The sequence below is a fragment of the Camellia sinensis genome, chromosome 8, assembly GCF_055761805.1.
Source record: "Camellia sinensis isolate YWXY chromosome 8, ASM5576180v1, whole genome shotgun sequence".
Classification (NCBI taxonomy): domain Eukaryota; kingdom Viridiplantae; phylum Streptophyta; class Magnoliopsida; order Ericales; family Theaceae; genus Camellia; species Camellia sinensis.
Window position 1 is genome coordinate 107,958,028 of NC_138968.1, and position 21,550 is coordinate 107,979,577.

The following is a 21,550-nucleotide window of genomic DNA, read 5'->3' on the forward strand; positions in this document are numbered from 1 at the left end:
CACTCAGGTCGGGATACACCGTCAAACCCTTCTCAACTTCCCCACTGGAGATCTTCTCTCGGAGGGATTCTACCTCAAGGTCACCTCTCTGTGCCTCTAACACTCTAGTCACAAGTGTAGGCTGTGCAACAACAGAAAACAAGGCCGCAGCCTCAACAGATTCGCCCAGTAGCAAATCAAACTCGCCAAGTGCTCCCAACATCTCCCATTCCCGGATGGCTATACAAGCTACATCACTAATGGATTTCCTACTAAGGGCATCGGCCACAACATTGGCCTTTCCCGGATGATAGTGCAACTCAAAATCATAATCCTCGATGAACTCCATCCATCTCCTCTGCCTCAGATTCAAGTCTCTCTGTGTAAACAGATACTTCAAACTCTTGTGGTCCGAGAACACCTCGAGCTTCTCACCATAAAGGTAGTGCCTCCAAATCTTCAAGGCAAAAATCACTGCTGCTAACTCTAGGTCGTGTGTGGGGTAATTCTTCTCGTGAATTTTCAACTGACGTGAGCCATAAGCTACCACTTTCCCTTCTTGCATCAACACACAACCCAAACCCTCTCGTGAGGCATCACAATAAACCGAATAACCCAACCCTCTCTCCGGAATGATCAACACCGGAGCGGTGGTCAATCTAACTTTCAGCTCTTGGAACGACTTTTCACAAGTCTCACTCCACACAAACTTGACTCCCTTCCGAGTCAGTCTAGTCAACGGTGACGCTAACCTGGAGAAATCTTTCACAAACCGATGGTAGTACCCAGCTAATCCCAGAAAACTGCGGATCTCAAACACACTCTTAGGCTGTGCCCAATCTTGCACTGCCTCAACCTTGGATGTATCAACAGACACCCCTTCCCCGGATACCACGTGGCCTAAGAATTTGACTTCCCTCAGCCAGAACTCACACTTCCCAAACTTGGCATACAGCCTATGGGCTCTAAGCAACTCAAGCACCACTCTCAAGTGTTCCTCGTGCTCCTCCTCTGAAGGTGAATAGATAAGGATGTCGTCCACAAAGACGACCACAAATCGGTCTAAGAACTCCCGGAAAATCCGGTTCATCAAGTCCATAAAGACTGCCGGTGCATTGGTAAGCCCGAATGGCATCACCAAAAACTCGTAATGGCCATACCGCGTACGGAATGCCGTCTTAGGAATGTCCTCCTCCCTGACCCTCAACTGGTGGTAACCCGATCTCAAGTCTATCTTAGAGAAACAACGGGAACCCTTCAACTGGTCAAACAAATCATCTATACGGGGCATAGGATACTTATTCTTAACGGTAGCCCGATTCAACTTCCGGTAGTCAATACACAATCTCAAGGCACCATCTTTCTTTTTAACAAAGAGGGCCGGCGCTCCCCACGGCGAAACACTAGGGCGAACAAAGCCCTTATCTAGCAATTCCTGGAGCTGAACTTTCAACTCAACCAACTCTGCTGGAGCAAAACGGTAAGGTGCCATAGAAATCGGCGCCGTGCCGGGCACTAAATCAATAGAGAACTCTATCTCACGGTAAGGTGGCAAACTAACAAGATCTTCGGGAAAGACATCCGAGTACTCACAAACCACCCTCGGCAACACAATCTGGGTCTCATCACACTCACTACTCTCAAAGCTAGCAAGTAGACCACTAAGCTCACTTCGCCCTCGCGAATCATACCCCGATGGCAACACACTACCAACCCGGTCTCCCAAGAAATGGAACCACTCCCCGCTCAAGGTACATAACGTGACCCTCTGGCGGTAGCAATCGATAACAGCCCGGTATGACGATAGCCAGTCCATACCCAAAATAACATCAAAACCCTTCATAGGCATGACAACAAACGGAAAAGGAAGCCTATAGTCGGCGACCTCTATATCACATCCTCTAACACCCTGTTTCAGGATCAACTCACCACCCAAAGGCGATACCACACAAATAGGAGATGCTAACTGTGCCAACTCCAATTCCAAAACAGATGCAAATGCAGCAGATACAAAAGAATGAGATGCACCCGTGTCTATCAACACACTAGCAACCGAGTTGCAAAACAGAAAAGTACCTCTCACTACTGATGGAGCCGGTACTAAATCCTGCGCGGTAACAGCATACACGCGCCCCGTAGGCCCCTGGTCTACCTGCTCACCTCTCGGAGCAAAAGACTGCTGCACAGACTGGGATGACGAAACTCCCGGATTGGCCCTCGAGGCCTACACAGACTGAGCTGGCTGAAAACCCTGCGTCTGCCTAGAACCAGACGCTCCCGAAGTGGCACTCAACTGTGGGCAAAACCTCTTCAGGTGCCCAGGCTGTCCACACTGATAACAAGACAAGGGCTGCCCCCTGCCCAAACTCTGACTCTGCGGTCTAGCTGAAGAAGAAGCAGCTCTCTGACCCCCACCCTTCTGCGGACAAACAGAAACCTTGTGACCCAGCTGGCCACACTTGTAACAGGTGAATTCCCCCTGACCACCTCTCCCGGAGCCTGCACTCGGCACTGGGAAGGTCGATCTAGCAACACCACCCTGCGACTGCTGAGGGTTAGAACCCCTCTGCCTCCTGCCATCACCCTGACCATCTTGGCCCCTCTTGGAGCCTCTCTGCCCCTCATCCTCCTCCTGCATTATGAGCTCCATATGAGCTGCAGCGTCCACTAGGTGTCTATACTCTCGGATGTAAGACCCACCAACCCTCAACTTGAGGCCCCGCCTCAACTTCCGCTCAAACTCATAGCAACGGCGTTCCTCAGACGCCACCAGTTCAGGTGTAAACCTGGACAGACTAGTAAAGGTAGCCTCAAACTCGGCCACTGACAAGCCCTGCTGATTAAGCCGGCTAAACTGATCCCTCAGCTTCTCCCTAGCTGCTGCAGACAAAAACCTCTCCTGAAAAGCATTTACAAACGCCTCCCAAGTACCACCAACACGAGCCTTCTCGTACTTCCACCATTGACCCGCATCTCCCTTCAGTTGGAAAGATGCCAAGGTCACTTTCAGTGCTCCGTCTTCGATGCCAAGCATCTCGAACGTCTTACTCATTTGCTCTAGCCACTCATCAGCCTTCACTGGCTCCTTCGGATCCCCGATAAACTCATCCAGATTAGACCGGAAAAACTCCCTCTTCAAGAAAGAAGGCCCTGCCACAGCTGCCTGATTCCCAGCTCTAAGAATACCCAAAGCTCCTGCTATCTCTCTGGCCAAGGCACCCATAGCCTGCTGACCCACTGGCTCGGCCACATTGGCCTGGCCAACTCCCTCCTGCACTGCCGGAATCTCACCCTGTAACGGTACTTCCTGCCTCGCAGGTCTACCACGCCTAGCACCTCTTTCTCGTCCTGACATCCTAATAAAGGTAACACAGAACATTAGCACATTCAAAAATGTGCCGAAACTAAACACTCACGTCCTAATGCATGGACAACTGTAATTCACTCCACGTAAGCACATAAACACATAAGCACTTACGAATTTCATTTCCGGATAATGATAGTCCCGAGGCGTTACTAGAGTTCCGGTTAGAAATAGCATTGATCAAGTGCTTTTCCAATAAGACTCCCAGAAACCCAAGGATCCAATCAACATCCTAGAAATTAAATCCCATACCCACATAGTCACATAAGCATGTTATCAAGTAAGCACATAGCATATGATACTATATCTAAGTCTCTATCAAGCGAGACAAACCCATTGTGATCCTAATCACTTCCCACGTACCCAAAGTATTCGAACCCGGTACGCTCTGATACCAAGTTGTAACGCCCTCAAAAAAATAACATTAAACCCAACAAATAAGACATGCATTGATATTCAAAAGTTCCACATTCTTCCATTTATCAGAATTTCATTACAAAAAGTATTACATGTTAACAACAAAAGCAAATGCCCTACGGGCTTACAGCTTTCCAAGTTAACACTTGGTTACAACCAAAGAGTACTAACTCATACACATTAAGCCCTTGGCTTGAATTTACATGTAATACATCAAAAAGGTAAAACTACAAAAGTATGTCCGCCTCTAGCCTCCCAAGCTATGTCCTTGGAGGTGGCATGCTTCCTGTACCTGAAAATGATATTCCCATATAGGGTGAGCCACAGTCCAGTAGAAATATACTAAACCAACCATGAACATTGACTAAAACATTAGCAATTGATAGATGGCCAACACTGATACATTCACATAAATTACACATTTATGCCATACGACTTATAAGTCCAAGTTTCCTTTCATTTTTCCCTTTTTCAACGGATAGGCATATAAGCACTACCCACATTCCTAACAGATATGCATAACAACAATATCCACAGATAAGCATATAAGCTATATCCACATTCTACAACAGATATGTATAACCACAATATCCACAGATAAGCATATAAGCTATATCCACACTTCACAAAGATAAGCATATGAGCTCTATCTTCACTTCTCTAGACAAGCATATGAGCTGTATCTATGGAGTTCATCCCCTATCTTCTCCCAACACTATCCGGTTTAGAGGTACATCCCCCATCTTCCCCTAAACCGCGGAGTACATCCCCCATCTCCTCCTCTACACATAGCGTATACAAACACATTGGTTCTATATACAATCACACAATACATACAGTTAATGTATTCTATCAACCGTCAAATTCCATGGCACATTCCATTGATTAGTTTCAGTTTGCCTAATCATCATGCATTGTCTACAACAATCACGACTATCCTCCACCGATAGCCTAAATCAGTTATTTCTAAACAGAAAATAAATGCACAATGGATATTCAATCAACATTTCATTTCCTCATTCTTCTCAATTAATTATCCCAATTAATTAAACCATGTAATTAGGTCAATTCCCATAATTAACATTTCAACCCTTAGGTCCCATTTTCATCAATGATTCAACATTAATTCCATTTCTCTATGCCAAACATGCATCTAGGTTTATTATGAATAAAACCCCAACTTTTGTAAAATTGCACAAAAGTCCCAAACTTTCACAAAATTACCAAACCAACCTCAACATCTCAAAATACTAAAATTTAAAGACAAAATCCATAGAGAGGAGTAGGATATCCCTACCTCGAAGTTTGAGCCAAAAAGGAGATGAAGACTCGAAGATCAACGTGTTTCAAATCCCAACTTTTTCAGATTAAAACAAAGCTCTCAACGCCCTCTATCTTTTTAACAAAGGCCCTAGGTTAGATTCACACTCTAGGGAGATCAATTCTTAGAGAGAATATAAGTGTAGAGAGAGAGGGTCTCGGATCTAGGGTTTGATCAAAAAAAGAAGATGAAAAAGTGATGTTCAAAACGCTACTGTCCGCTGATATAAAACACTCTCGCTCGAGCGAAGACTTGGTAGCTCGAGCGACCAGACACAGAAACTCTCGCTCGAGCCACGGAACTCTCGCTCGAGCCAAAAACTCAAAAGTGCGCTCGAGCAAAGGAATGCTCGCTCGAGCCAACAACTCAAACCCTCAGGTCTGTAACCAGACGCACGCTCGAGCGACAGACATCTCGCTCGAGCGAAGAACAAACCAGACCGCTCGAGCCAAGAAAAGCTCGCTCGAGCCAAGAAACGCAACTCTCAGGTCCAGAACCAGACGCCATCGCTCACTTGAGCGAAGCCAATCTGGCTCGACCCACCAGACACAAACTCAACTCTCGCTCGAGTGACAAACTCCTGGCTCGAGCGAAGGTCCAAAAATCTGGGCAGCAACACTAGGCTCCCAAACACAACCAACCTGTAACAAACCTGCCCAACACATCCTATAACTCAAATACAAAGTAAAAAGGATGCAAACAAGATAATAAACAACTACCAACATCCACGGACACATGTCCGGATCACTGTACAACAAGGGTAAACCCGGGATCGCTATAAATTACCTAAAGTCCATATATGTCAAAATAATGTTTTTTTTTAAACCTCATTTGTTTTAGTAAAAAACATGACTGATAAAGTTATTTTAGGTACACCATTTATATTCTTATTATATCCATTTACTACATCTAGTGAAGGAATAACTACCCATGTTTTGGATCAACCTGTTACTTTAAATTTTTATCTCCTCCTGAAATGCTAGAATTAAATCAATTAAAAGATTGTTCTATTTCTCAAACTATTAATCGATTAACTCGTCATTTATGTTTTCTCAAAGAAGAGATTAATTATAAAAGAATTGATCAACAATTAACTGATCCCGTTATTATTTCTCAAATTGAAGAATTTAAATTAAAATTAGAAACAACTGTTTGTTCTACTTTACCTATTGCATTTTGGCATAGGAAAAAACATGTAGTTACATTAACATATATTAAGAATTTTAATGAAAGACAAATCCTACTAAATCTAGGCCTATTCAAATAAATCATGAATTACTTGAAATGTGTAAAAAAGAAATCAATGAATTATTAAAAAATCGAATAATTAGTCCTAGTAAATCACCATTGTCTTGTCCTGCTTTTTATGTTAATAAAAATGTTGAATTAGAACGAGGTGTCCCTCGCTTAGTCATCAATTATAAACCATTAAATAAAGTTTTAGAATGGATTAGATATCCAATTCCTAATAAAAAATATTTGATTAAAAGACTTAGTCAAGCTGTTATTTTTAGTAAATTTGATTTAAAAGTGGTTTTTGGCAAATACAAATTCATCCTAAAGATAGATATAAAACTGCATTCACTACACCATTTGGTCACTATAAATGGAATGTAATGCCCTTTGGATTAAAAAATGCTCCAATGAATTTCAAAATATAATGAATGATATATTTAACCCATTTAGTCATTTTTCTATTGTTTACATTGATGATATACTAATTTTTTCTAAATCCATTAGTGAACACTGGAAACATTTAACTGCATTCTTTTGTACTATTAAAAGTCATGGTCTTGTCATATCTGCTCCTAAGATTAAATTGTTTCCGACTAAAGTTCACTTTTTAGGTTATGATATTCACCACAATACTATTTTATCTATTAGTCGTTCCATTGAATTTGCGTCTAAGTTTCCTGATGAAATTTTAGATGAAACCCAGTTACAAAGGTTCTTAGGATCACTTAATTACATTGCTGAATTTTACAAAGACCTTAGGAAAACTTGTCAACCATTATTTGATAGGTTAAAGGATAATCTTCGTCTTTGGTCTTCTGTTCATACTGCTATTGTTAAACAAGTCAAACAATATGTCAAGTCTCTTCCTTGTCTTGGTATTCCTACTGAAAATTCATTCAAAATTATTCAAACTGATGTTTCTGATATTGGTTATGGTGGCATTCTGCTTCAGAAAGTCACTCCTCAGTCATTTGAACAAATTGTTCGTTATCATTCTGGTGTCTGGAATAAAGCACAATTAAATTATAGTACTATTAAAAAAGAGATTTTATCTACTGTTTTATGTATTAGTAAATTTCACGATGATATTTTAAATCAAAAGTTTTTATTTCGTGTTGATTGCCAATCTGCTAAATATGTTTTAGACAAAGATGTTCAAAATCTTGCTAGTAAGCAAATTTTTGCCCATTGGCAATCTATATTAAGTATTTTTTATTTTGATATTGCCTACATACCTGATTGTCAAAATTCTATTCCTGATTTTCTTACCCGAGAATTTTTACAGGGGGGATAGGGATGGCCACTCCTTTTATCTCTTACCATAAAACCCAAATTACCCATTACCAAACCCTGATACACCACCTTGCTTACCGTATTGCTCGATTAAAGTTAGCTTGCAAAACTACTAAACGTGCTCAGTATATTAACTACCACCAAATTCAAGCTCGTTGCCATTTACTTGCTGATTATTACAACTGTTTGGATTATCATCAATCTTATTTAGATCTTCTTAGTGGTTGTTAACCTTTGTTGCTAACCTTTCTTTCTATTTCACAGATGTCTCGCCCAAAGCCTCCTTCTAAAGCCTTGGTCCCATCTAGTCAACCTTTTGTTCCTCCTCCTTTGGAGTTAGTCACCCAATACCATCCTATTGAAATGATTAACCGTTACCAAATTCTTGGTAACATTCCTAAACCTAGTTACACTTCTGCTTTGGCTACTAATCCTTTTGCTTCATCCAGGCAAGCAGTTACTCCATATCCTCCTAACCTATTAAATCAGCCCGATCTGATTATGTTAAGTCAACCACTACTAACCTGTTCTTCAAAGGACCTAGTCACCTAAAGAGTCAGTCTATTCATGACCTAGTTAAATCTTACTTTCCTCCCGGATGGCATTTTGTTCCTCTCCATCCAGCCAAGACAATCACCTTCTACAAATATATCCTGTTCAACCATCAGTCTATTGTGATTAAACCCATTTATAATCGTACCTACACTAGTAAAGTTGTTTACCATTCATTGTATATTCACAACATTGTTTCCTTAGTTTAATGGGATTCTCCTTATCAACTTCGAGATTTACCTAATCATTCTATTCAATACAGTTACTATGATTACATTGATGTCTGGTTCAAGGTTTTCTTGTACCAAACTGACACCATTAGTCAATCCTGGTTCATCCAATTTGATCAAAAGTTTAAATCAAAATTACCTACTTGGTTTCTGCGATGGTGGACTCAGTATGGCGCCATTTCAGATATCTTCCCTGATATTTTGATTAATCAAGTCAACTATTTCTCAACTGTTTTCTCATTCACTCCACATCAGAGGAAATTCCTTAAATTGCTTATTTTTATACCCAAATATAAATTCCCTTGGATATTCAAATGGCAATATGGTATTTCTGATGATGTTATTTACCGTCAACATATGGTTAAATGATGGGATAACTTCAAAGTTTCCCGCATTGTTGAAATTGTTCAAACTGAGTTCCCGATTAACATTCATGCTCCTACACCTACCATGGCTAAAGCTCAGCAGATCCCAACTGCTTCAGTCACTCAAGGAAGCCCTCTTCCTCCAGTCAACCTTGGAAGCCCTTTTTCAAGTTCTTCCAAGCCCAAATCAACAAAGCTCAAAACTGATAAATCAAAGTCCAAGGCTGAGCCCAAAGTTCCTGCAGTATTGACTCAACCCAAGGATAAATCCAAGTCCGCACAATCAAAGTCCAAGGTTAAACATGGATCATCCAGTGATCAACTGCTTTAAATGGCTCGTCTCCTGATGGATCAGGCCCAGACCCAATTAAAAGATGAACCTTCTGATGATGAGCCTCCTGCATCGGCCCAAAAGTCCAGTTCAGAAGAAAGCTCAAATAGTTCAAACTCTTCTAAAGGTTCAACTACCCAAAATTCATATGGACCCGAGTTTCAAGATGCACAGGATCCATATGCCTAGTCAACTTAGTCAACATTGGATTCCATATAGATACAAATTAGGTTCAATCAATACTCTTTTGAGAAAAGCTACCAATTTGTATTTATATTGATTTCTTTAGTCACATGTCTCCACCGAAAGTAATGAATAGTAAAAGTTACTATTCACTTTCACTATTCACTCAATCAACTTTTAGTCAATCAGCTGAAAGCAACCGACAGCCTGCTCTTGCCCATGTGCTGCTAGCTGCTCTCATGATCAACCAAGTCACATGCTGCATAGTTAATTTTCTTTTCTATAAATTGTAATCACTTAGTCATTTGTAAGCAGAGGTTAGAAAAATTGGAAACTCCGAGTGAGAACCAACACCTTCCTCTGATATTCACCTGCTTATGATTTTCAAATTATGTATTTTGAAGCAACTCTGGGCAGTTACTTCCATTAATCAATTGTAAGTTATTTTGATTAAAACTGTATTTTAGTATTTTGTGTTATATTATTCCAATTCTGTTTATCATCTTCTTCTATCTGCGCATCGCTTCCCCTTTTGATGCATATACCCTTAGTCTTATTTTATTGAAGTCATAATTATTTTATTTAAGTTATATAATTTTTTATTTAGGTCATATCATTTTTTATTATATCATTTTAATTTTAACTCATATTTCATTTTATAAAATATCAAAAAATATATGAAAAATGAGTGAGACCCCCAATTATGGGAATTCCCATGACCCCCAATCACATGTGGACCAATCATGTGTTTGTTTGTTTGTTTTTGTTTTTGTTTTTTTTTTTTTTTAAAAAAAAAAAAAAAAAAAAAAAAAAAAAAACACCAATCACAAGTGAGTGAGAGTTGTGAAAGTGTATTTTTTGAGAGTTGTGGGAACACCACCTAGATTTGCCCTAGGGCAATGAATAATTTCTCCAACCACAGCGATGACGGAATGCTAACTTAACCCCATTCAGCTCCCTATTGAAAACATTGAGTCTCAAACGGAGTTACGATTTTTGGATCTGAAACGGAATCGCGATTGATGGCTACTGTTAATTTCCCTTTCTTACTCTTTTTTTTTTTTTTTGGTTTGTTTTTGGCTTTCTTTTTGCAAGATTCTGGCGTTGCTTTTGAAAGTCTAGATAATAGGCAACATAATTTTTGGATAAGTATATCAGGTACTCTCTGTTTCTATATGATAATCTAAAATTTCTAAATCTAAGAAAAATAAGTTATTTAAATATATATATATATATATATTTGAAGTGAAAATTTTATGCACCTAGAAAAATGATATTATGAAATTATATAGAATTTCAAACCAAGTTGTATAGTTAAACTTCTTGTTATGGGTCACATCATGAATGAATGTTGGCCTTTGATTTTAGGTTATGGGTAATTTCTTTCTCTCTTTTTTTTTTCTTTTTTTTTTTTTTTTTTTTTTAATGGTGTTGGAGGGGGGTGGCTATAGTATCGTTGAAAATAAAGAGGAGCCTTGCTAACCATCCATTATTCTGTGTTCGGTGGTTATTTTTCTAATCCAAAGTTGGCAATGAACATTTTAGAGCTAATTAATCGTTAGTTTTCTTGAATAATAACCCACAATCCATGAACATCTTATCTTAACAGATGCTCATCTAACCATTATTTAATCATTCAAAAACTTGCGAATCAAAGGGATATTAATTTCTTGTTGATTCTCGAAGGGAAAAAAATTACTTCTAATATCAGTAGTAATATCATACTAATTTCAAATTCAATTTAAACACATGTTTTTCTTTTTGTTCCTAAACTATTTTACAATTTACCATTTTTCTCTATATATAATCTTCCTCCCAAACTTTTGTGCATCTGCTATATAGTCGAGTTCATTGCATTACTATTTCCGCTTTCGAATGGTTGAAAATTGGAATTTTCTATACCAATATTGGTTGATGCTTTCTAATTTCATTTCTTTTGGCTCACTTTTTGAATTAGTAAAGCTTAGAGCATTTGTTTTTTTATCTCTTGTTTGGTTAAAGCATTTGCTTATTGGCTTCAATGTCCCCAGGTACAACTTTTTGGATGTTACATGGTTTTTTATACATTGCATGCACTCTTACAGCTGAGAAACACAACATTTAAAATTGATTTATATTTAGAAAAATGTTAGAACTATTACCAAATTATTATTCGTTGCAATTGTATAATCCCTAAGTACAGGTTTTTGGATGCTCTAGGTTTGAGAGCTTGCGAAAGCAAGAACTTGGAATCTATCTCCAAAGTAAGGATCCTAGATTAAAAAAACCCAGAACATTTAATTCATTATTTTATACATTGCATGACTTTTACGGTTTAGAAACATAAAATTTGAAATTGATTTATATATGTAGATTACTTATTTGAAAATTTTTATTGAAACACACAAGTATATTCATCAAATGACCAAAGCCCATCTCATAAACATTTACTTTTGAACATCAGACTTCAAGAGCCCCAATTTGAAGACAATCGAAGAAGCCAAAGTATCTCCTGTTGAAAGAGCCCCTAATTTCATATTTTTTTCATTCTTAGTGATTAGGGATAGTGAAATTTCTTCATATTTTATATATAATAATACTTTTTAGATGTATATCCAATCTAAATATAATTTAAAAATATAATATTTGTAAAAAAATTACTAAATACAAATAAATATGAACATATACTGATTTTTTGTATTTTATTCATATTTTCTTGTATTTAAAATATAATAATACTTAACATTAAAAAATTTTAAAAAATACAAATATAAGTTAGTTTCTAAATGTATTTAAAATAAAAATTATATTATATTGATATAGGAATAGCAACGGGCCGAGGCGGGGCCGGGGACCACACTCCCCGTCCCCGATCCCCGAAGGTCAAAAAATCCCCGTCCCCGTCCTCGTCCCCGTCCCCTAACGGAGATCGAGTTTCCCCGACCCCGAAAAATCCCCAAGGTTTTTTTAATTTTTTTTTATTTTGTTCAAGAACAACAAATCTGAGTACCAACAATCATCATCAACAGATTTAAATTAAAAAAAAATATATGTTTTCATCATCATCAACAGATTTAAATTAAAAAAAAATAATCTGAAAAAATATATGTATATATGTTTTCATCATCATCAACAGATTCAAATTAAAAAAACAAAATCTAAAAAAAACAAACAGATCTGAGTACCAACAATGAGGTCAAAGCGAGAGAGAGAGAGCGAGAGAGAGAGAGAGAGAGAGAGAGAGAGAGAGAGAGAGAGAGATAACAGATCTGAGAGACGGTGGCTGTGGCGAGATCGACGGTGGCTGCGGCGGTGGGTTCGGTGGTGGTGAGAGAGAGACGGACCTCCTGCGGCGGTGGCCATGAGGAATAGAGAGAAACGAAGTGGAGAGAGAGAAAGAAACCGAGGTGAGAAGAAGAGAGAGAGAAGGGGATCGGGGCCAACGACGGTGGTGGTGGGACACGGCGACTTTGAGAGTGAGAGAGTTGAAAGAGAGAGTGAGGGAGAAGAACGAGGGACTGAGAGTGAGAGAGTGAGTCAGACAATACACTAGATATAATACAACTAAACACTAGATATAATACACTAGAGTGAGTCAGACAGATATAATACACTAGATATAACACAACTAAACACTAACACAGGTATTAGCGGGGATGTTTTGGGGAAATTTAGGGGCGGAGCAGGGCTGAGCCAGGGCCGGGGCCGGGGCCTAGGAGCCTATTCCCGTCCCTGGCTCGAAAATTATCGGGGATGTATTTTTCAATACCGGCCCCGACCCTATGGGGAATAATTTTCAGGAAAAACCTTATCTATCGGGACGGGGCAGTCCGGGTCCCCATCGAGTCGAGTTCATATTGCCATCCCTATTTTGATAGCAATAGCAATGGGAAGAAAGGAGTCCTAATAGAGCCATTAAAGGATAGGATTTGACAATATCTGAAAGTTATTCTTTGTAAACTTTTTCCTATTGATATAAATCAATAAGATATCCATAATAGTATTTAGAATTTTACATAAAAACTAGTTCAAATTTATATACACCAATTGAATCTCCCCACACCTCTTCATCCATGACAATTTTCTTACTTTGGATTCATTCTACATGTATATCTCATAATACACTCTATAAATCTCAACAATACTTCTTGATTCATGACAATTTTTTTTGACAAATATTCATAGCAACTAGACTTTTTTATAAATAGAATTAGAACAAATCTGAATCACACATTGATGTCTATAAATAAAATTTTTGGGTGTCTTTTAACTTCTCTTAAACCTTATTTAACTTTCAATTCAATTTATAAGGACTCGATCGGTTTGAATTGTGTTTCACTTTAATTTCATCAATTCATTATCACATTGTAGAGATTAAAGTTGCGCCACCACACCATGAAATTCTTGTTCATTTGAAACTTTGACGGAAAGGTATTTTTTTTAATTCTATTTTGTGTTGAAAGTAGTTATAGTTGGATTGTTTTTCTTTGGGTCAAGATTATTATAATTTTAAAAAAAATCAAGTTTTTGAAATTTCTTATTAAGTTAGAACTTTATTGTGAGAATCCGTATTTAATTTTTTTTATAAATGCATTATAGGATGTGAATAATAAATTAATCTTACCTAAGATATTCAATATTGTATAGGTAAAAACTATTCCAATTTAATCACTAACAAAAATATTACTAGGAATAATAATTTTGTGAATATTCAATGTTTGTTATTTGTAATTATGTTTGATAAAAATTCAACTTAATAATTACTCTTACTAAATACCTTAGTTAAAAACTTAAATTAATTGACTTTATGACATCCACATAAATACACAATTACACAAATTTATCATCCAATTTAAAAATAACAGAAAAATAGTAATGGGTTAGGTGTGTGGTGGGAGGTTAATCACACCACCATTTGTATCGTTGCATGGCAAGCTATTAAGTAGGTTATAATGAAAAGTTTTGGATATTGGAAGATTTGTTATCATAGTTTGTCATTAAAGGAAAACAGGGGACTAAGTGATTTGTGTGAATCTATATATGTGCATGCAACACTCTATCCTTGACTGATCGGAGAAAGAGTGAGAGCAACATTTAAAAAAGAAAAGAAAAAGAAAAAGAAAATCTGAGAGTAAGGAAGTGTTACAAGGGAGAAAAAGGTTAGAAAAAGAAGAAGGTTATAGCTTTACTACCATATCACCACCTTATTTCAACTTCACTACTAAGTAAGAAAACCTTCAAAGCCTTCTCATTATTTTTCTTCAAATTCATATTTTATTCAAATGCCTGAGGCTAAAAATCTTGATAGAGTTTTGTTTGTAATTGGATGTGAATTTAGTGTTACATATATATATATATATATATATTAGATGTTTGATGATTATTTATAAATTAGTAGTATTAAAATCATAATATAATCTTGGATTTAGGCTTGCATATGTAATTTATGATATTAAATAGATGATTGAAGATTTTATTTGGTTTGATCGTATGGTTCTTAAATTTGCCAGAAATGTTGTACGAATTTTTAGACAATTTTATACTCAAATTTTTGAGATGGTTTCTCTAAAAAATTGTTAAGAATGATGTTTAGATCACCCAGAAATTTTTGTATCAATTATTGTATCTTTGTACAAATTTATATAAAATTTTAATTAAATCTGAATTTTTAGACAAATTTGGCTTCATGTTTGGAAAATCATTAAAAATCCTATAATAGGTCAAATCTGGTATTTTTCAAGTTAAAAGTGAAATTTGAGAAGTCTAATTTCATCATCAATTTTTAGATTATGGATTTAATTTATAAATTTCTATGTGAAATTATTTTAAGAAAATGTGACAAATCTATGTCATATAATTACTTGTAATTTTGTAGAAGTATTATAATTTATTTTTGGAAAATTCTTTTTGAAAAATGACCACAACATGTTTGTTGAACATTCTTGAGAATTACATGAATTTTAGAATTGTATAAATAATTTATTTGTAATTTTACGTATGAAATTTATTTTCTGAAAAATTCTGGGCAGCGTTGTGCTAGTCTATTTACCTAGATATTGTAAAATTAGTAGTTCATGCATTTGTGTTGTTACGATTTATTTCAGTAATTAAAATTATTATTTCACATGATGACTTGAATTAACTGTTTACAATAATTTGTACATTGATGGATTATTGTAAAACGTATGTGTTAATATTTTCTATTGAAAATTATATTAAATGATATAACATCAATGGTGATCTAATTTTGTAATTATTAGTGATTATTATGTAAATTAATTAAAATAATTAATGGAGTGTACGAAATTAATGGTTGATGGTTAATATCGGTTGTTAAAAATTGTATTAAAATGGTATAATCTGATTTGTGATTCTATTTTGATGATTTTGAACGCACTAGAAGAAGAACGAGACAAAAATTATCAGTTGCATATGAGACAAAATTAATTGTGTTCCAGTTGTGCTAAATTGAAATTGGATCCTTGCAAATTGAATTGTCTTTTTGTTTTTTTTCTTTTTCTTCTGATTTTTCTTTGTTAATTGGTATCGTGCCATCACTAGTGCTTACTATAGAGGAGCCGTTGGTGCTCTACTTGTTTATGATGTCACTCCACATGCTATATTTGCAAATGTTGAGAGGTGGTTGAAGGAATTGAGGGATCACACAGACCCCAATATTGTGGTAATGCTCATCGGCAACAAATCAAATTTCCGACACCTCGTGGCCGTCTCGACCGATGATGGTAAAGCATTTGCTGTGAGGGAGTCCCTATATTTCATGGAGACCTCTGCACTGCAAGCAACCGATGTGGAAAATGCATTTACAGAAGCGCTTAGTTAGATATACCGCATTGTGAGTAAGAGAGCAGTTGAGACCAGTAATGGTGGCGCGACTTTGTCTATTCCAGCTAAAGGACAAACAATGTCAAAGATGACGTGCCAGCTTGGAAGAGAATTGGATGTTGTTCGAGCTAGGGTTTGCTAACCACGAGAATATAAGAAAGTGTGCTAAATTTGTACTTAGATAAGAGCATGCATTAAACATCATGTACAATATGAAAACAAAGTGCTTGGATATGTCACAAATACTGTCAAAAAAGGATTGATGTTATTCTCATTTTTATTTTTTGGGCTTTTATTATTTACTTGTATATTTACATTTGTATTGATTTTACCAAAACTTCACACTTGCTCTCACATTATTTATTTATTTAGTTTTTTGTTGTTGTTGTTGTTGTTGTTGGGGTCTATAACTTGGGTCATATGCAAGATTTTCACCGTGCCATGTCTAGAACTCAGTGCCATGCAATATGAGATCAACCCTTTTATGAAAAACACTTAGAAAAAGTGTTCTAAGGTGTTCCAAAATATCTCAAACATGAAATTAATGCAAATAGAGGTCGAATGACATTATATTATCATTCGAGGAATTTAAAACATGTAGGATAAAGTTATGTCATCAACCTATGAAATGTAAAACTTAAAATGGAAATATAAGAAACTAACATGTTTTCCTATAACAAATATATAAGTGCATATATTTTTTAAAAATGAATTTTAGATAATCTAACAAATCTAAACTCTAAATTTAGATAGTGATTCCAAATTGTTACTAAACCTAGAGGCCTGAGTTCTAGTTGAATCCTAAGTCAGCTAAGAATAGATTTACAAGAATTGTTTTTCCAGCATTTTAAAGGTCCAAATTTGAGAGCACATTCATTCTATACCTGTTAACCCACTCAATTACACCCATTTGAAAACTGTTCAAATCTATAAACAAGTCTAAATAGATAACACATAAGTACTCGTTTAAACTACCAACTCTACCACCACCATCTACCTTTTCAAAAGATTTCCTGCATCAAAATTGATTTAAAAACCTCTCTATCATTAGAAAAATAGTTCAATAAAACAAATGTGTTTGTCAAGTTTATTTGTTCAACCCGTACTCAATTTTATTAAATGGGCAGGTTTGGATTGATTACTTTATTACACAACTCATTAACTGACACCAAAGTTCCATAAACTCAACCAAATGCAACTATTTGCATACATCATTTAGATATGACATACAAAAATTTACGTCTTAGACAGTTGGTTTAAACATAACCATCAATAATAAAGGCGGAAGAAGGAGCATCATTATTTCTTCTTCTTCTTCTTTTATCAGCAAAGAAAGAAGATAATTTTATTAATCATCAAAAACAAAAGCATACAAAAAGCAAAGACTACAAGAGAAAAATGCATCATTATCAAAACACAAAAAATAGAGTCAAAGAGATTCCAACTCCAAACATAAACCCCCGCCCCCCCCCCCCAAAAAAAAAAAAAAAAAAAAAACAAACGCCTGCACTACTACCAATTTAGGCTAAAAACACCACCAGTTGACCATATCATGAGGCATAAACCCCCAAACATCACGTACCACCGTTAACACAAATTGTAACCTGCTCCAAATACAAGATAAAATCATTCACCGAGAAGAACGTGCTAGATGAATGAAGCTTTACCCATAAAGCTACTCTTACTTTTACAAGCTCACATAGTTCACCCAGACTCGGTTGATGGCTATTAAAGATGCAATCATTTTTATGCTTCCAAACAGACCAAAGTACCGCAATAGGAACAGAACAATCCAAATCTACAATTCGAGCTTTCTAAACTTAAACCTTGGCCACCATTGTAGTAAGCCTTCCACTAACCCTGGTATTACCCATTGAAACCCCCCACCAACTCATCATTTAAGACCAAACATTCCAAACAAAAGGGAAAAATAGCATAATATGATTCAGAGTTTCAGCATCAGAATTACTAAACACGCATGCAATGTTAGCATTCAAAATCAGCACACCAATTCTTTGCAAAAACTTTGAAGTCTTAATTCTTCATTTCCAGGCTAATCAAGCAAAAACAATTGAGCTTTATGAGGAGTGACATTATGCAACAACATCCTAGGACAAGTGACATTCAACCCAAGGGCAGACTCACACTACATAAAGACTGAATGCACCATAAACTGACCTGAGGATGAGGCAACCCATCTAATTTGATCAGCAAAACCAACTCTAAGGATTGGAAAAAGCAATAGAAATAATACTACTCCAAATCCTTGAAAAAACAGAAGGTCCATAAGATGGGAACCATCTACCTCCCTCAACTATGTAAATGATGCAAATCAAATGTTTCCATAAAGCATTGTCTTCAAATCCAAATCTCCACCACCACTTCACCAGCAAACAATCATTTACATTAACACATGATATCACATCACTACTTAATAGTGTAATTGTTTTTATCTTTCCAATCATCCCATTAACATACCACATTTATATTGTGGAATTTATCATGCTTACAATGGTGATTATGATTGAATGATAATACAAGGTTGTTAGGTCCCTATGTGTTGCCAATTCTGCAAACAAACTTGGTTTATAGATTTGTAATTTTTCTTGGATTTTTGGCTTCAACACTCGAGCGGTGAAAGCATCGCTCAAGCGAAGATGCAAGCCTCTCAGAAGTTTTACAGGCCTACAAATTTACTGAGAGTTGAGATTTCATGCTCGAGTGAACTTTCCATCGCTCGAGCGAAGGCACATATGCAGAAACACGAGTTTAAGTCACACTGCTCGAGCAACCATTCCATGGCTTGAGCAATGATCACAATTCTGACTACTATAAAGCTGCGATCAAGACAGTTTTTAGGGTACGGCTTCCAGATCTTCTTATTGGGTATTAGGGTTTTCTTTTGAAGGTTTTTTTTTTTTTTTTTGTAGTTTCCTTTGATATTTGTGAGAGTTTATATCATGAATCGAGTGGATTATATCAAAGGGTTTTGTGTGTGACCTTTCAATACAAAAGAGTTCTTCTTTGGGGGATTCCGAAGATTCGAGCGTGAAGTCTTTGAAGGAGTTCGAAGCTGCTTGTGGTCGTGGATTCGACGTGGATGTTGTGGATTCAACATCAAACTGATCAATTCTAAGATGAAGGCATTGGTGAAAGAGGCACGAGTTATTGAAGACAATTTTACGGAGTGTTTAGTAAAGTATTTGGTAAACTTGTGTAATTTCATTCTTCATAGTGGATTGATTAGGGGCATCTCACCCGTGATTTTTTAATCACAATTGGAGGTGCTCCAACTGTGATTTTTTCCACGTAAAAATCGGTTATGTCAATTTATTAATTGTGAAACAACAATCTAAGTCACTTTCATACGTGCTAGATGATTTAGATTGTTAGTTTTAATTGCTTGGGATTTGGCGTAATTAAATCTATTATGAATCACGAATCGCTTAGGTTTTTCAATTGGTATCAGGGCGAGTCACTCTTTGTTTTTAATAAAACTACAGGAGTGTGATTTTGTGTGATTCGCGTCATGGATTCAATTTGCGAAGGTAACTCAACCCATAGACCTCCTTTGCTTGATGGAACAAACTATTCTTATTGGAAAGCTCGTACGAGGACATTTTTTAAATCTATTGATGAAACAGTTTGGCACACTGTCATTTATGGGTGGAGTGAACCTATGGTTACCATTAATGATATTGATATCCCCAAACCAATTGATTATCAAAACTCGAGTTAGAACTATAAAGTGCTCAATTTTGTCTTTCGCTCTGTCACATTAGAAGAGTTCCTTTGTATTTGTACATGTGAGGTAGCAAAAAAGGCTTGAGACATTCTTGAAGCTATTCACGAAGGCACTACTGTTGTTAAAAGATCAAAACTTCAACGTTTCACCTCTTCTTGTGAAACAATTTTTATGCGAGACAATGAGATGTTTGATGATTTTTAGGCTAAACTTAGTGATATCGTGAATTCTTGTTTCACACTCGGTGAAAAAATTCTTGAATCCAAAGTTGTTTGTAAAATTTTGAGGTCCTTACCCGATAGGTTCCAATCAAAAGTGATAGCTATAGAGGAGGCTCGGGGTGTTGAGAACCTCAAGCTTGATCAATTGGTTGGAAACCTGCAGACTTATGAAACCCATCTGATTTCTAAGAAAAAACAAAAAGATAGTATGACCTTTACTAGTGCTCATGAGACTGCTAAGAACCCTAATGTAGAAATTGACCTAGAGTTTGAAATGACGGCTATGCTTACTAAACAATTTTAAAAAAAATATTTAAAAAAGAAGCCCAATTTCAATGACTCTAGTTCTAAAGACAAGGGTAATGAAAAATCCAAAAATGTTCCTCCCAAAGTTGCTCCGAAGGCTAAGAAGAAGAATGTGAGAGAACAATGTGTTAAGTGCTATGAATGCCAAGGGTTTGGACATATTGCACTCGAATGTCCTTCTAAAAAGAACCGAAAGAAAGTCTACAAAGTGACTTGGGATGATGAAAGCGGGTCAGAGCAAGAAGCCAAAGAAACCGAATCAGGTGAAGACGGAGATAGTAATTACATTGAGTTCTTCTCTACCATCACTCAACCAACACCGAAGCTAGTGGAGTTTGCTCGTGGGTCTAGCCTGCATCGTGCTCCTACCATTGATGGGAGTAATTATCTATACTGGAAGTGTAGAATGAGAGTATATCTCGAAGCTTGGGATCGTGAAGGTTAGCGTACAATTGAAGATAATGCTGAAAGGGCAGACAATCTGAGCAGTGAAAGAGTTTTGAATACCATCCGTAAAACAATTTCTGAAGAAGAACAACAACGGATTGCTCATTGTAAGAATGCCAAAGATGCATGGGATGTTCTTAGTCAATTCCATGAAAGAGGAGAGTCATCTTAACTATCATCCAACAATCTCCATGTAAATGCCTTAGTTGTTTGACTGGATGCCCTCGAGGAGAAAGAGAAGCAAAAAGAAGTTGATGAAACCTCAGAAGATAATGATGAGATTGATGGTGATGAACTCCAACAAGCCTATGAAAAGCTATGTAGTGAATCTCTCAACTTATCCAAGATGAATGACAAACTCACTATCAAACTCAAAGCATGTGAAAGTGAGAATGTCAAGCTAAAGGAAGAGATTTTAGCAGTTAGAAAGGATGTCATCCAGATCTCAAATGATAGACAAGACCTCTGTGCAAAACTTCTAACTTGTGAGACCAAAAGGAATAAACTTCTGAAGATCTATGCCACATATGAAGAGAAGATTGAATCCCTTGAGATGACACAAGTTGCACTGGAAGAGCTAGTTGGTCAAAAAGAGGAAGAACTCAAAAATGCTAGAGCCACAATTGATATGTGGAATAGAGGATCAAAGACACTGGAAGACATTATCGGGTCACAACAGATGAGTTGTTAAAAAAGTGGGTTAGGCTATGGTGATGCAACACTAGAAAAGGGAAAGGC